Source organism: Channa argus, chromosome 4 (genome assembly GCF_033026475.1).
Source record: "Channa argus isolate prfri chromosome 4, Channa argus male v1.0, whole genome shotgun sequence".
Classification (NCBI taxonomy): Eukaryota; Metazoa; Chordata; class Actinopteri; order Anabantiformes; family Channidae; genus Channa; species Channa argus.
Window position 1 is genome coordinate 10,818,773 of NC_090200.1, and position 13,171 is coordinate 10,831,943.

Sequence of the window (13,171 nt, forward strand, 5' to 3'; positions counted from 1 at the left end):
ATAAGCTAACCACAAATGAAATCAGAAGCTCTAATAAATGAGCGCCCACCATATGGTGGAGGAACAGGCTTCAATAGATCACTGCTGCCTGAAACAAAGATTTTCTATATACGTAAGTTAAGAATTATCCACTCTGAACAACCAGTGCACTTACTGTGTCTGTAGAAGTGGTCGGCCAATGAACCGGGACACCCTTCAGCCAGTCAATGAATACAAAAGACTTTCCTCCAAGTTTTAAAGCGATCTTAACGCTTGTAATTGTGTTACTTTGTTTCATTACTAATAAGCTACCAGCAATTTGAGTGTATGTGTGTGAAAATGTATTTCCTGAATGCTTAATGCCACACTTTTGTCTAACACCTTAAACGAGGGCTAAATGTCTTGACTTTTCTCACATCTTAAAAAAGGTTTCATGTGGTGGTTTACAGAGGCCAAATGCAAAAAAAAAAAAAAAAAAATAACCCAACAGCTATTTGTTAGCTTCGACTGCCTGTCAAATCTAACATTGGCTTGCAAATTTATTACCCCTATAATATATCATACTCTGACAGTGGTGAAGGAAGACCTTCAGAAAGGGAAGGAAGTAATCAGAGGAACAGAGAGCCAGAGACTGAAACAGAGAGACATGCAGTGATACAGCTCAGTGCAGAATCTGCTCTCAGGGCAGCGGCTGATCTTTATTTAAATCACATAGCTACAAGCTGAGATTATGGAACAGGTTTTAAAAAAATCCACGTGCTGTGCATATGAAGATATCATGAAAGGCCGGCTTAGGAAACAAAACTCCACTTTTAATCTTTATCATTCAGGGAAAAGTTGAGACGTTACATTAACAATTATATAAAAGTTATGTGCACTTAACTTTGATGACTGCAAAATGCATATAAACTAGGACTGAGTGCAGAAGCACATCAGGCCTTCTAGTACATTAACAATTTCCGCTATTATTCTACATCAATCCCATTTTTGAAAGCAGCGATGAACATCTAAAGAGTGGCCTTTGACACTTAGCTGAGTCTTCTACATACCAAGAAATGTCAAATACAATCAAGATACTGACTTCAAAACCAGGAGCTTTATGAATTCCACCTCAGTGACACCTCACAAATGACCAGTGAGTGAAAGTGTCCTATTTTCCTGACAGGATGTGTGGAGGTGTGCCCTCTGTCACGCAGTAACCCCATTGAGTAACATGTCCACCATGGCTCGGCTCACGAAGAGATGTGGTCATTGTGCCGTGAGCCCTGAGAGGCCCAAAACCAGCCAACCTTGAAGACCCGGGCATTAGGTCTGCTTCAGACCAGAGTCTTTTCAACCTCTGCCAGCACAATACCAAGTAAAACCAATATAAGGAAAACCATTCACCACAAAAATCCATATATACAATAGTGAGAATGTGTGTCAAAATAAACGGAAAATGGGCACAGAAAAGAGGACTTCTGATGCTGAAAATGTCCAAAAACCTATAGCTGATCAGCACCATTATCCGCAGGGCTTTAACCATAAACCATGGCAGCTTAACAAAGACTCATTGATATTTCCACATGGACTGAGAGACAAACACAAGGCTGAAAAAGCCCAGTGTTGGCTCAGACACCTCGCAGCCACACTAGACATTTGATTGGGTTATCGGGCCGGCCAGCCTCAGAGGAGATCCTGATAAATGAAGACGCCATTTGTCCATCCTCCCCTCCTTGCAGCCGGGCCCAGCTAGCCCACAGCAAGAAATGGTCATAGTACAATTACATTCCTGCAGCTTCTGAAGATGCCCAGTGCGGAGAAACCAGAAAAAAAAAAAACACTGAGGAGATTATAGTGATTGCTATTCCATTGCTAACATTTGAACCTAAATTGCTCTGGCACAGGGCCCAAGCACAGTCAGCCTCATCGTGGTTGTCCTTGGGCTTTTGTTAATAAATCCAACTTAAAGACAATATTCTTCTCATGGTGGCTGATAAATGTATATCTCTGACATAAAAGGAATTTAAAAATTTGGTTTAATGATCTGAGTTCTGTATCAGCTTGGGTTATTTAGTGCTGTTGCACTTATTCCATTTAACAACATGTTTATTCTCCTGGTCTAAGATTTCCAGGCCAACAAATATTGATCATTACTCTGATGACTGATCATTGATTGTTTATCCAAAATGCTGTCGGATGGGACACATTTGAGAATGAAACGTTACAAACAGTCAACATAAAGCGAAACATCCCCCACATTCGGTGAAAAACAATGTCACTGTGACTCCGTTTGTTCTCAGTTCATGGCAACACGATCACTGTGAAAATGGGAAATTTGCCGCAGCAGCCTGGCGCAGTGACTCAGCCTGCTGACAAACATGCTTGATGCTCGGTGTTGTAGAAATGGTAACAACTGGACTGTATGAGAGTCTCAACACACTGATCCCTGGACGCCTCAGCTGACTGGTGTAAAAGAACGAAAAGCGATTTATTTTAACAGCACTTCAAAATTTGGTGTTTCGAATGGTTTTCTGACCTCAATCTTCCCATCTCATTTTGAAGGCTCTACAAAGATTATCTGTGTATAGATTATGTTTTTTGCACAACACGTGGCACGAGGGGAAAAAAAGGAAACAACAAAAACAAAGCTGCCAGTCTGCATTGTGTTTAATGCTTTTGATATCTGAAAGGACGTGTGCATTTATCATCTGCTGAATGGAGGAATCCCAGACCTACACTTGGATTTGTTTACCATCCCGTTCCTTTGTCTCCCCCGGGAGAATTTTTTTTTTCCCAGGATTCCTGTGGCTGTGTTTGGGGGGTTTAAGGGAAGAAAAAAGGGGGAAAGAAAAGCCCATTGGTCTCAGTGCCAAAGAAACACCATCCAGAGCCAAGCTGTCATCCTACTTGGATTAAGGACCCTTCACTGATGGCTGCTGAGCTGCTAACATGGTGTCTTACCCTAGGCCAGGGTGTGGGAGGGGGCAGAGGGTGGGGCAAGGAGTACAGGCACTAGAAGGTTTGGCCTAAATAAGACCTTGAGGTCAGTGAGTCTTCTGAACCATAGCAAAGCCACTTTGTGGTTCCATATTGACTTTATTCATGAGCTGACAGTTAAGTGTCCACTTTCTTCTTGTTGATTCAATCACTGTAACATCATGTGCTGGAGTTGAATAGGTGATCTATGCCTTTGTTCCACTTATCCCGTCCAACTGCCACTTTTACAAGTTTACAGGATGTAATGTTGAGCAACAGGCTGGTTAGAGTGTGGAGACTTGTGATGGGCTTCTTTACAGGGCCCATTCTTTGAATCTCCAGTGTTATACGCAGAATAAGAGCCGAGGTGATGTATTTGCTGAGCTATGAGACGACACAAGTGGGCTGCATCACAGTGCCAACAGAGAGTGGGATGTGCTGCCGGGTTTTTCTTAAGCTCTATGCAAACAGGAGGAAGATGGATGCTTGAGAAAAGAAAGCATTCAAGTAAACATTCTTCCTGTATTCTTTGTAATGTTGGCGAGCCTGCACCCTGCCGGCAGGTGCAGTGCCCACCTCTTGTTGTTTTCAGGACAGGAAAGGGAAGTAGTGGTCATTGTTATGTGCTGCCACTGGGCCACCGGCTACCTCTCCAGCCTCTGCTGCCCATAGTTGGCCAGAGCTTCAGGACGCCCAAGGGTTTCGGTAGCAAAGTCGGCCCCTCCAGTGTTCTTCCGCAGGAACAACCGTGTGCTCAAGCTGAGGTTCCAACTCCCAACTTTCTATTGTGAATGTCCTTGGGCATAACCCTGCATCACCCCCCTTACACTGCAAGAAAGCGGCTAGAACAGCCGCCCCGCCAGTACAGACAGAGAAAACAGATCCCCTTTGTTCCCCCTGCCCCTTCTCGGCATCAACTGAGGTACATGATCCACCCCTCCTCCCTCCTGCAACCCCGAAAGCTTCAAAACACTCCCACTTTTCTTTTCTTCTAGTGGGTGGCAAGACGACGGAGCTGCTTAAGAGAATTCAGAAGATCTACTCTGAGCACACATCTCAAGTCTCACAGTCAATTGTTCACTTCAAGACCCTTAATTCAAGGTTGACTGGGAGTCAGGTCCAATGGTATACGGAGCTAGTTAACATGTCAGGCGCTCCAGTGGGGGTAGAGAGACATAAAACCTACAACATTACATGCCATTATCGCAGCCTCCTACTTCAAAAGGGGCTCTTATTGCTGTCATTCCCTGGCTGTTGGTTTGGACAGAAAAAAGCATCTCTATTTTCTTTGTTCTCACTAACGGTTCTAATAACCTGACATGGGTGATAACAGTGATAATAATGTTCCGCAGGCAACCTAGAGTAATTGTGCTCAGTGACTGTGATACTGTGATGGTATAAACCTCTGGTGTAAATGTTCATCCACAATGAGCCACCAAGGGACCTCCACACTGACCACCGCTCATCCACCATCTGTCTAAAAAACACAAGCTGATTTAACTGTACAGCACCTATTTTTTAGGAGACAGCACAACGATAACCAAAGTATGAGACCACGGCTGTAAATAACAGCGTTCTCCATACTGATTAATCTGTTGATTATTTACTAGGTTATTGTTTAGGTTTAGAAACAGTCCAAATATAAGGTCACTCACAGTTTCCAAGACATATTCCAGTTTATGATCACAGAAGCTGAGAAGCTGGAACCTTGACGAAAAAAATCGATGGCAATTAATATGCAACTGTATATGACCTATGTGTCATGTATGTGGTGATGAATCAGTCTTTAAATTCTGAGAAGAATCCACAACTTCTCAGGACCACAAGGTGAAGTTGTAAAAAGCTGTGGTCCAAATTTACAGTACAAAAACAGAAAAAGTTAAAATCCTGAGTGAAAGCATTTCTTATTTATTAGCATAGCTTCTTATTCATTTTATCTTGACCAACTAATCGACTGGTTAAACTGTCCTTTCAGCAATAACAGCTATAATATCAAAGCAACCGCACATTTTTGTTTCTAATTACTCAGACAACTAGTCTGAGCCTTTCTTAGAGCTGCACATAAATCACCAAATATCAATTTTTTTGTCATCTGTCACCATCCGCTGGTGATAATGCAAAACAGGTCTAGGATGTAAACATCAACAATTGCAGCTGTGGGTGTGGAGTGAATTTGCAGGAACGTGTCTTTCCCCATTAGAGCTGCTGCCTAACTGAGTGTGAAACTCTAATTGCACCCACCAGCTTGCAAACACTGAGGCTCCACACACAGAGACATAGGGAGACAAAGTGGAATGAGTGTGTATGCAGTGAACATACACTGTGTCCGTCTTTGCATGTACTCCCCTATCCATGCATACATTTGTGCAAATTACAACCAAGACGAGTGTGCAAGCAGCCGTGAAGCAGGAGGACCCTGCTCCCTCTGTGGTCCCCTAATGAGGTTGCTCATCAGTCCCAAAATGAGACAAACACGCTTGTGACAAGGGGCCCAGGCCACGTCAGGGTGCTGTGCCGCTGTGTGTGACTGGCTCACTGGGAAGAAACATCCAGAGCGCTGTGACACTCATGGATAGGCAAGAGCCTCCATCAGTCCCCAGAGACTTAGCATCATCACAGCTGAACAGCACAGCACTTTTATTCGCGACGGCTGCTGGATGGTCTCCACTCAGGGCACAAGTACACGTGTCTCCAGAGTGCCTCAATCATTCAGTCAGTCAGATGGAATGACCTTGGATGGTGCACTGTTGAACTGTGCCTGTGCAATTATGCATGAAAAAGGAATTATTAGTAAAGAACAACTAGTGTTTTCCTCACCTTCTAGAACTAAACGTCAACCAGTAACAATAACACTGTGCTGAGTCCAAAAACTGAAGGATAATGCTGAACTTCAAACAAGCAACATGAAACACAGCTAATAGATCAACACACTGGTTCAGCTTTGACCTACTCTATTCAGAGGACAACAGTTGTACATGCGCAGTTTTCCTGCACCAACATTTAGTGTTTGCTCATTTGCAGCTTTATTACTTAATAAAGTGGTTTAGATAATCTAGATAAACTGTTGGCTTGATAACAAACGGCCTGATCATATTGTTTCCACTGTTGATTGTTTTCTCAGTTATCATTAATACTTTTGTCCATGGATGGATTACTGAGAGGACCTACTGGGCACTGGCCCAGGGGTCCAAGAGGTCAGGAGACTCATTGGCAAAGTGTCTGAAGTTGCTGTTCATATTTCGTATTTGAACACAACTAAAACTGGCCACAAAGAGATGCACAACAATCATAGAAAGACGCAAAAAGACTCAATAATGACCCACAATAACCATTCTAAGGAAAGGCAACACGACTGAAATCACACATAAAATGTCCCAACATATACACAAAACTTCCAAAACCAAATAACCATCAACAGACTAAAATCAAAACATTCAAAGGGAGTGAGATTTTCCCATAATCCCATAATGATTTTGTCAACGATAGTTGAATATTGCAAATAGTGAAACATGCTTGCTACATTTCCCAACATCACACATGATGTCTTCAAACTCCATGACTGATTCAGCCATTGATTCACAAACTGACTATTGTTATTTTACGTTCTCATAGGACAATGAAAGTATCAAAATGTCAACATATTTTCATCTTATAATACACATGAAATTATACATAAATACATAAGTGAAGCATCCTCTGTGAAATGAATCACTGAGCCTCTCAGGTTCACAGCAGTTCCTCCAAGAAATGATGTCATCATGATTACCACAAGTGACACAACAACTCCTTCTGTCATTTTGTCCCGTCCTGTGGTTGGTGGAGTTCATAATGCCACAGACGGCCACTTACAGAAGGAGCGTTGATCACACAACACAGAACAGTCTGCGTGTTTCAGCAGCCCACAGAGTGAAATTAGTGACATTTTCCCCTCCAACACCCAAGCTTTTCCCATAGCCCCCGAAGCCGAGCTGCCCGCCACTGCTTTTGGGTCAGCAGTGCGACCGACTGCTGCTCTCACAATAACTCCAGCCAACGTGTGTCATCATAATCTCTTAGTTATGCAAATCTCCCCGCCTAGTGCCGATTGTGCTGAGGGTGAAAGTAAAGACACCAGCATAATGTAGGTCACTAACTTGTCCTGATTCCTCCACATTGGTCAAATGAGCCTGTGGGCACAGCTCCATCTGCAGTAGAGCAGTGGCTCTTTGGGGTCGTGCAACATCCTGGTTTGTCATGGTCAAGGTAAAGACAGAGGAGACAACCAAAAGACACAGACAGACGGGGATGTGCATACATAAAGTGGTATCCCACATTTTGCCGCCTGTTTTTGAATTAATGCAAACTAGACATAAGGCAAAGCTAGAGGGATATTGTTATCTTCTTAAACAGATTAACAATGGTCTGCCTGGAGAGAATAAACATTACTAGAAAGTGTGTCAGCCCCTTTCAGAGAGGAGTAAGAACAACAGCTTCATACAATAAAGCAGGGGTCATTAGCATTGTATTAATTTGGGGACTGGAGCAGCCAGCAAAAGTGTACAGCTAAGGCATGCGTGTTTGGGTGTGTGTATGAGTGAGTGGGTCTGGGGATGAGCAGTTGGTGGGGGGGTGATGGTGTGTTCCCTCTTCACTGAAGCTTTGACCAAAAGGAGACAGAGGGAAGAAGAGGAGGAGGGGGGAGTAAAGAGGGGCTTGGGTGGGAATGTGTGTGTGTGTTTATTTTCTAGTAAAGCATTTATTTGACTATGTGAAATAAATGGCATGAGATGTAAACGTGAATCTGACAAAGGCAAATTAGAATAAACAAACTGAATTCTCAGTCAAAGCAAGATAGTTGTGACAGGAATATGACAGGAATTATAGATGTGGGGAGCAATTCAGCATAGGACGTGAGGGATTTTGTGTATGAAGGCATCAATTTCGACAACACAGGAAAAAAACAACTGTCAAATACTCGAACACTATCTATCGGTCTATATATCCAGAGTGGGATCTGAGGATCATGGAGGACAGAAGACATGAAAGGTTCAGACTGGAACATAAGTGGCAGCGCTTTCTCCCTGTTTTCAGCAGCACACACTGTGTCAAGCCTTGATTTGACAGTGGCGCTCCGGTTCACCTGTACCTGCTCTGTCTAATGACAGCAGCTGTAGTTGGACACGTCCACGTAACTCGGAAACTCCGGAGGACTGTAAGAGGTCCGGCTCTAAAACTGATGAGCAGCTGTAAACAGGACAGGGGTTTTATCGGGATCCGTGCAGCATCCGGCAGCCTGCCTCCCTCCCCACAAACTCCGGACACTGAACTGTAAGCTACGCGACACGTGTTTATCAGGACGGACTCACCTTATCTTCTCCTTCGGCGGCGCGAAACACGGAGCGTGCTGCGTATCTTCCGTCTCCTGCGACACAAGCGATGCCGTCTGATGTGTTGATTTACGTGGAGTCCCGCTCAGCTCCGAGCCTCCTGCACTTGTCTCTGCTGCCTCTCACTCACTGGTCCTCTCCTCTCCCACTAGTTCACCAGCGCGCGCGCACAAACACACACACACGCACACAGACACACGGGCGGGGGCGCGCAGCGACACTCCGGGACGTGCGCACGCTCATTGCTGCGCCGCTGCCGATGTATGGTGGCCTCAAGGCACTGAACCATTCTAGCAAATTGTTATCCGAAAAGACAGGCTAATAGTACTTTATCCCCCTACAGTCCCCAAACCACAGATGGACAACAGCTGGACGACTTTTAGGCTACAACAAACCAAAAGTTGCCTTTTAATACTCAGGAATGTCCTTTCCTCTTATTTAACAGCAGGGAGCAGCTTTTAAATGTTGCTGCTATGTTATTATTATTAGATTTAATCATCATGAAACAGCTACAAGCATTATAATGTACAACACAGAAAAAAATCCCAAACCTTAAATGCTTCATAATCCTGTACATTTTCATTAATCGGGCCTGGAAAAGGAAAAAAAAAAGTTATATAAAAACAAAAGTCGAATTAAGTGTTAAAGCCACAGACTGCGGTTGGTCAAATGTGACGCTGTTCACCTAACAGACGGTGAATCTCATTCTGTTTAGAGACATTTGCATGATGTAGCCCACTGGGCCATTTGGGCCTGAGAGCAGGGCTGCACAAATAATCTTACAGTCGCCTGTGGGATCAACTGAGAGTATGATGGATGAGGTCATGTGACTTTAAAGCCATATTTCCTCCTAGTTCAATCTGTTGCCAGTCAGCCATGCTCTCCACTTTCAGTGCATGTTATACAAATGCATTATCTCAGGCTTAGCAGTAGTAGCCATCTGCAGCTATAGAATCAAACACTTAGTGCTAGTGATGCAGTTTTTACTAGGATAAGCCTGGTTTGGCTGGACTGCAGGCTTTCTGGTTTGACAGAGATTAGCTAAAATTAGGTTGTGGCACAGATCTGAAGATCTGTTTATAATTAATAATAATTTGAAAATATGCAGTGCATCATAAGAAGCCTAAATAAATCCACTTATAAACACGTAAGAGACATGAGAGCTCTCCCAACGTTTTCTTGCATTTTTCATATACTTCTTACTTATGCGTCTGTTTAGGTACGATTGATTGAAAACTGACTGAAAATTGAGAGAAAGTGGAGTTGGCAAACAGACAAGGTCATTTGCTGGATGTAATCCCCTGTGTCAAAAGCAGCAGTTTCACTCATCATCAACTGGAAGGGCCACCAGAGGATTCTTACCCATATCTTCCTATAGTGCCACACTGGGAAGTACTGTAATTGTGCTTTACTCTCATTTCAGACCGCCTCCAGATATGTCTGCACACCTCTTGAATCTCATTTAAAAATCTCTTAATTTCTCCCATGCATATTATCTGTAAAACACTCTGAGGGATTTTCATAAGTTCAAGGATACAGCAATACAAAGTACAGCAGCCTGTGAGTTGCAAAGTGAATCTTGTCAGGGCTTTGTGTTGAAATGCAAACACCCACCAGAGAAGATGTCTCTGCATCACTGGTAACTCCAATTACTGTGCCTTTTACTGCAGTATCTCCCTTCTGCACACTGAGATGAAAAACTTCACACATGGCGTGGCTATTGTGCAGGAGAAACACAGTCCTCCCTTGGCCTGTTTTCTTAACTTATTCAGAGTTATTTCTTTTTATTTGTCAGAATAAACTGGATAACAGATGCAGCAGCAGCAAGCCAACCATGAAGGGATCTGGCTCCCATCAGAGGTGATGATTAACTAACACAGATTCAACACAAATCAGCAGGCTCTGAATCAGAACGTACATCAAAACACAGCAGTTCGAAATAGCACCACAGTTAAATGTTCACATTTGGCTGCATTTTAAATGAGCCAGAAATTCACGTGTAGTAGATATAATAAAAAAAAAAGAACTGTTAATGTATGTGCAAGTTTATGACACTGACGGAAGGTCACATTATTTCTTTACCATTGACTCGTGTTTTCAATCACATGCTTCTGTTGCTTTTTTCAAGCGGGGCAATCATATTTTTAAATTAAAGCCCTCATATCTTATCTCAATATCAACTGCCTGCTCCAAAACTAATTAAGTGCTAATGAGCTGGGTTTATTTGCTGCAGCTAAATGTGAGGTGTAATTGAGTAGCAGCCACCCTTTAGAATAAACAGTTATTACATAACAACAAAGACAGGAGAACACTGTCAAAACCTCTATGGGCTGGAGAGATTTATTTATATTCAGAGTCTGGAGATTTGGCCAAAGGTGCAAAAGAAATCAAATTACTGATGTGATTACAGCCGGGGGACAAGTTCATGAGTCAGATCTGTTTACATCAGGGGAGGATGCATTTCCTCTCTCAGTCTGCTGTTTTATTACATTAGAACTTCTCTATATTGAGTGGGAGCATCTTTTACTGGCTTCTTAACTGTGTTAACACACAGGGGGCAAAGGCATAACATGAATCCACTGAATATACTACTGTGGCAGCATGTGGTGCACCTGCGTAACAGTTGGAAATACATGTATTACTGGATTTACAGTAACAGTAAGTTTTAATAATTTACTGTATGTTACTTTAAGCAACAGCAATTCCTTGACTGATGCTTTTAATTGATTTTGCTATACTTAGCCATAACTTCAGTGCGTGCATTTGAAAAATGCAAAGGTAGATAGTACACTTAGTGTTTAGGGACAGGGTACAGAATTAATTCTAAACCACAGAGGGCTTGAGAACACCTGCGTTGTGATTTAGACTTAATAAATACTCTCTAAACCGCGTTTGCAATCTCTCAAAAACATATGCATCGGAAAATCCTTGATATTTCATGACAGGGTTCATATCTGCAAACCGGTTTTCCCATTTACGCGGTAGGTGTGACATTGTGGATAGGCACAGTAGAAGCTGCAGGTCATTAAAAGAAGATCAAAGGCATTCGTAAAAAGCCGATTCCTCATCACAGCGTGCATTTCCTCTTCCCCCTGCTCATCTCAGTTTGTATGGCTTTAAACTACAGGCACTACACGACAGGTTTAGACCCACAGATGAATTACTGAACAGGCCTTCCAGGCAAATCATCTGAAGTTACTGTTCATGTTTTGGGTCTGAAAGAGCTCTATTAAAAGACGCAACATGACCAGAAATACATACACAACGACCACAAAAGATGTAAAACAACTGGAATTTATCCAACAGAGAACAAAACACCGACACAAAATCAACTAAATCAGACTCCTAACATCCAGAAAATGTCAGAAAATACACAAAATGACTGAAACAGACAGTAAACAACTAAACACTGACACAACAAATATGAATTCACAACAGACTTAATACAACAAATACGCAAGACTGTTTTGCCCTTTCCGGCATCCAAGCTCATAATTTGTCCTTGCTTTCAGACCAGAGCGATCTGCAGAGGTGCATGTCTCATAACAGGCCTGGTTCACACATATTTCGGCCAGGTGGACAGAATTAAAGTAACTGTGCAGTGTTTTGAAGTCCCACTGCCGATAAGATGACTTCATGTACTGACTGTGACTTCACACAGTCAGTAGCACAGGTGGGAAGGGAATAGTGAAGGACAATAACTCCAATACAAGTCTGATTCAGTTGTGCATCTTTCTATTATGTCCATTTAATGAAACGATGTTCTTTTACTCAATTACATTCATCATAGCTGCAAATAAGGATTAGTAATGCAAAATATTTTTGCATCATTAATAATTCTGAGGCTTTAATTGTACTATGAGTTTTGAATTTCTAATCGATTAAATGGAAACGGAAATCTGGACACAAATTGTATGGACTGGGTGATGTGCTCAGAATTGTCTTCATGAGCAAAGTGAGTAAAGAAAAAAACAAGGGACTATTGCTTTGTTTGTCTCATATTATTTTAGAAGTAATTTTTAGCTTAACAGGGGAGAACAGCTTTATCTTATGTGTGATATGTTTTTTTTCTGTTATTATGAGTTTATTGCAAAATATACTGAGAATGTTTTAATAGCAAGTACATAATAAACTGGCCTGAGATAAAATCAGGGCTCTATGCTGAGCAGTGTTGTTACATTAATGTTTTTTCTGGCCATGAATACATAAATGTTCACTTCGTCCATCGTATTTTTCTGTTAGTTTTGTTCTATATTCAGTCAGTGTCCACTTATTTTTCATTTGCTCTGTGATATTGTTAAAACAACATATGTGAATGGCCTACATGCTGTATTGTGTCCTCCTTAGACTGCTGATGTTGTTTGATCTGTCCTCTGCCTTCTGCTGCCATCGCTGTGTTTTCATGCGCGTAAGCAGTTGGTCGAGAGCTGTGTCAGTGCACGGTGTTTATGCTGGAGGGGAAAGCGATCCGTCACTGGCCGGGGTTGTTACCCAGGTGTCTGAGCACAGCCTTGCACAGTCATCTCATCTCACCTTCCGCTCTTTTATGACAGGCAGCTCAGGGACAAGCTTTGAAATTACATTCCCCTGAAAAACAGAACCTTTACGCAGAACATATATTTCAGTTAGAAGGAAAACATCTACTACCACTTCTCGATGTCAGACTGTGTCCCTAATCAAGCCAAACGTATTGGAAATTGAGGTGAGACTGCATATCCGTCCAGATCTCTGTTGGGATAATTAAACTGTTGTGAGTACAAGCCAGCAACTTAATGTCCACACATTCCCATCTTTCTGGGATGATCTACAGCAGCTTTTCTGCAATTACAATCGGCTCATCTTCAAATAATTAAGATGCACGATGCAGC

The 13,171-nt window shown here is 42.4% G+C and overlaps 1 protein-coding gene across 19 annotated transcripts in view; it reads right to left on the bottom strand.

Moving 5' to 3' along the window:
- LOC137125738 (neuronal cell adhesion molecule-like) overlaps positions 1 to 8,490 on the bottom strand; it is a 72,623-nt gene extending 64,133 nt beyond the window's left edge. For 7 of the 19 annotated variants that reach the window (XM_067501655.1, XM_067501659.1, XM_067501656.1 and 4 more), the window contains exon 1: positions 8,283 to 8,490. The gene's annotated coding sequence lies outside the window, so the exon portion shown is untranslated. The remainder of the gene's footprint in view (positions 1 to 8,282) is intronic. The other 12 variants (XM_067501661.1, XM_067501662.1, XM_067501660.1 and 9 more) reach the window with 4 other exon arrangements.
- Between the last annotated feature and the right edge of the window lie 4,681 nt (positions 8,491 to 13,171).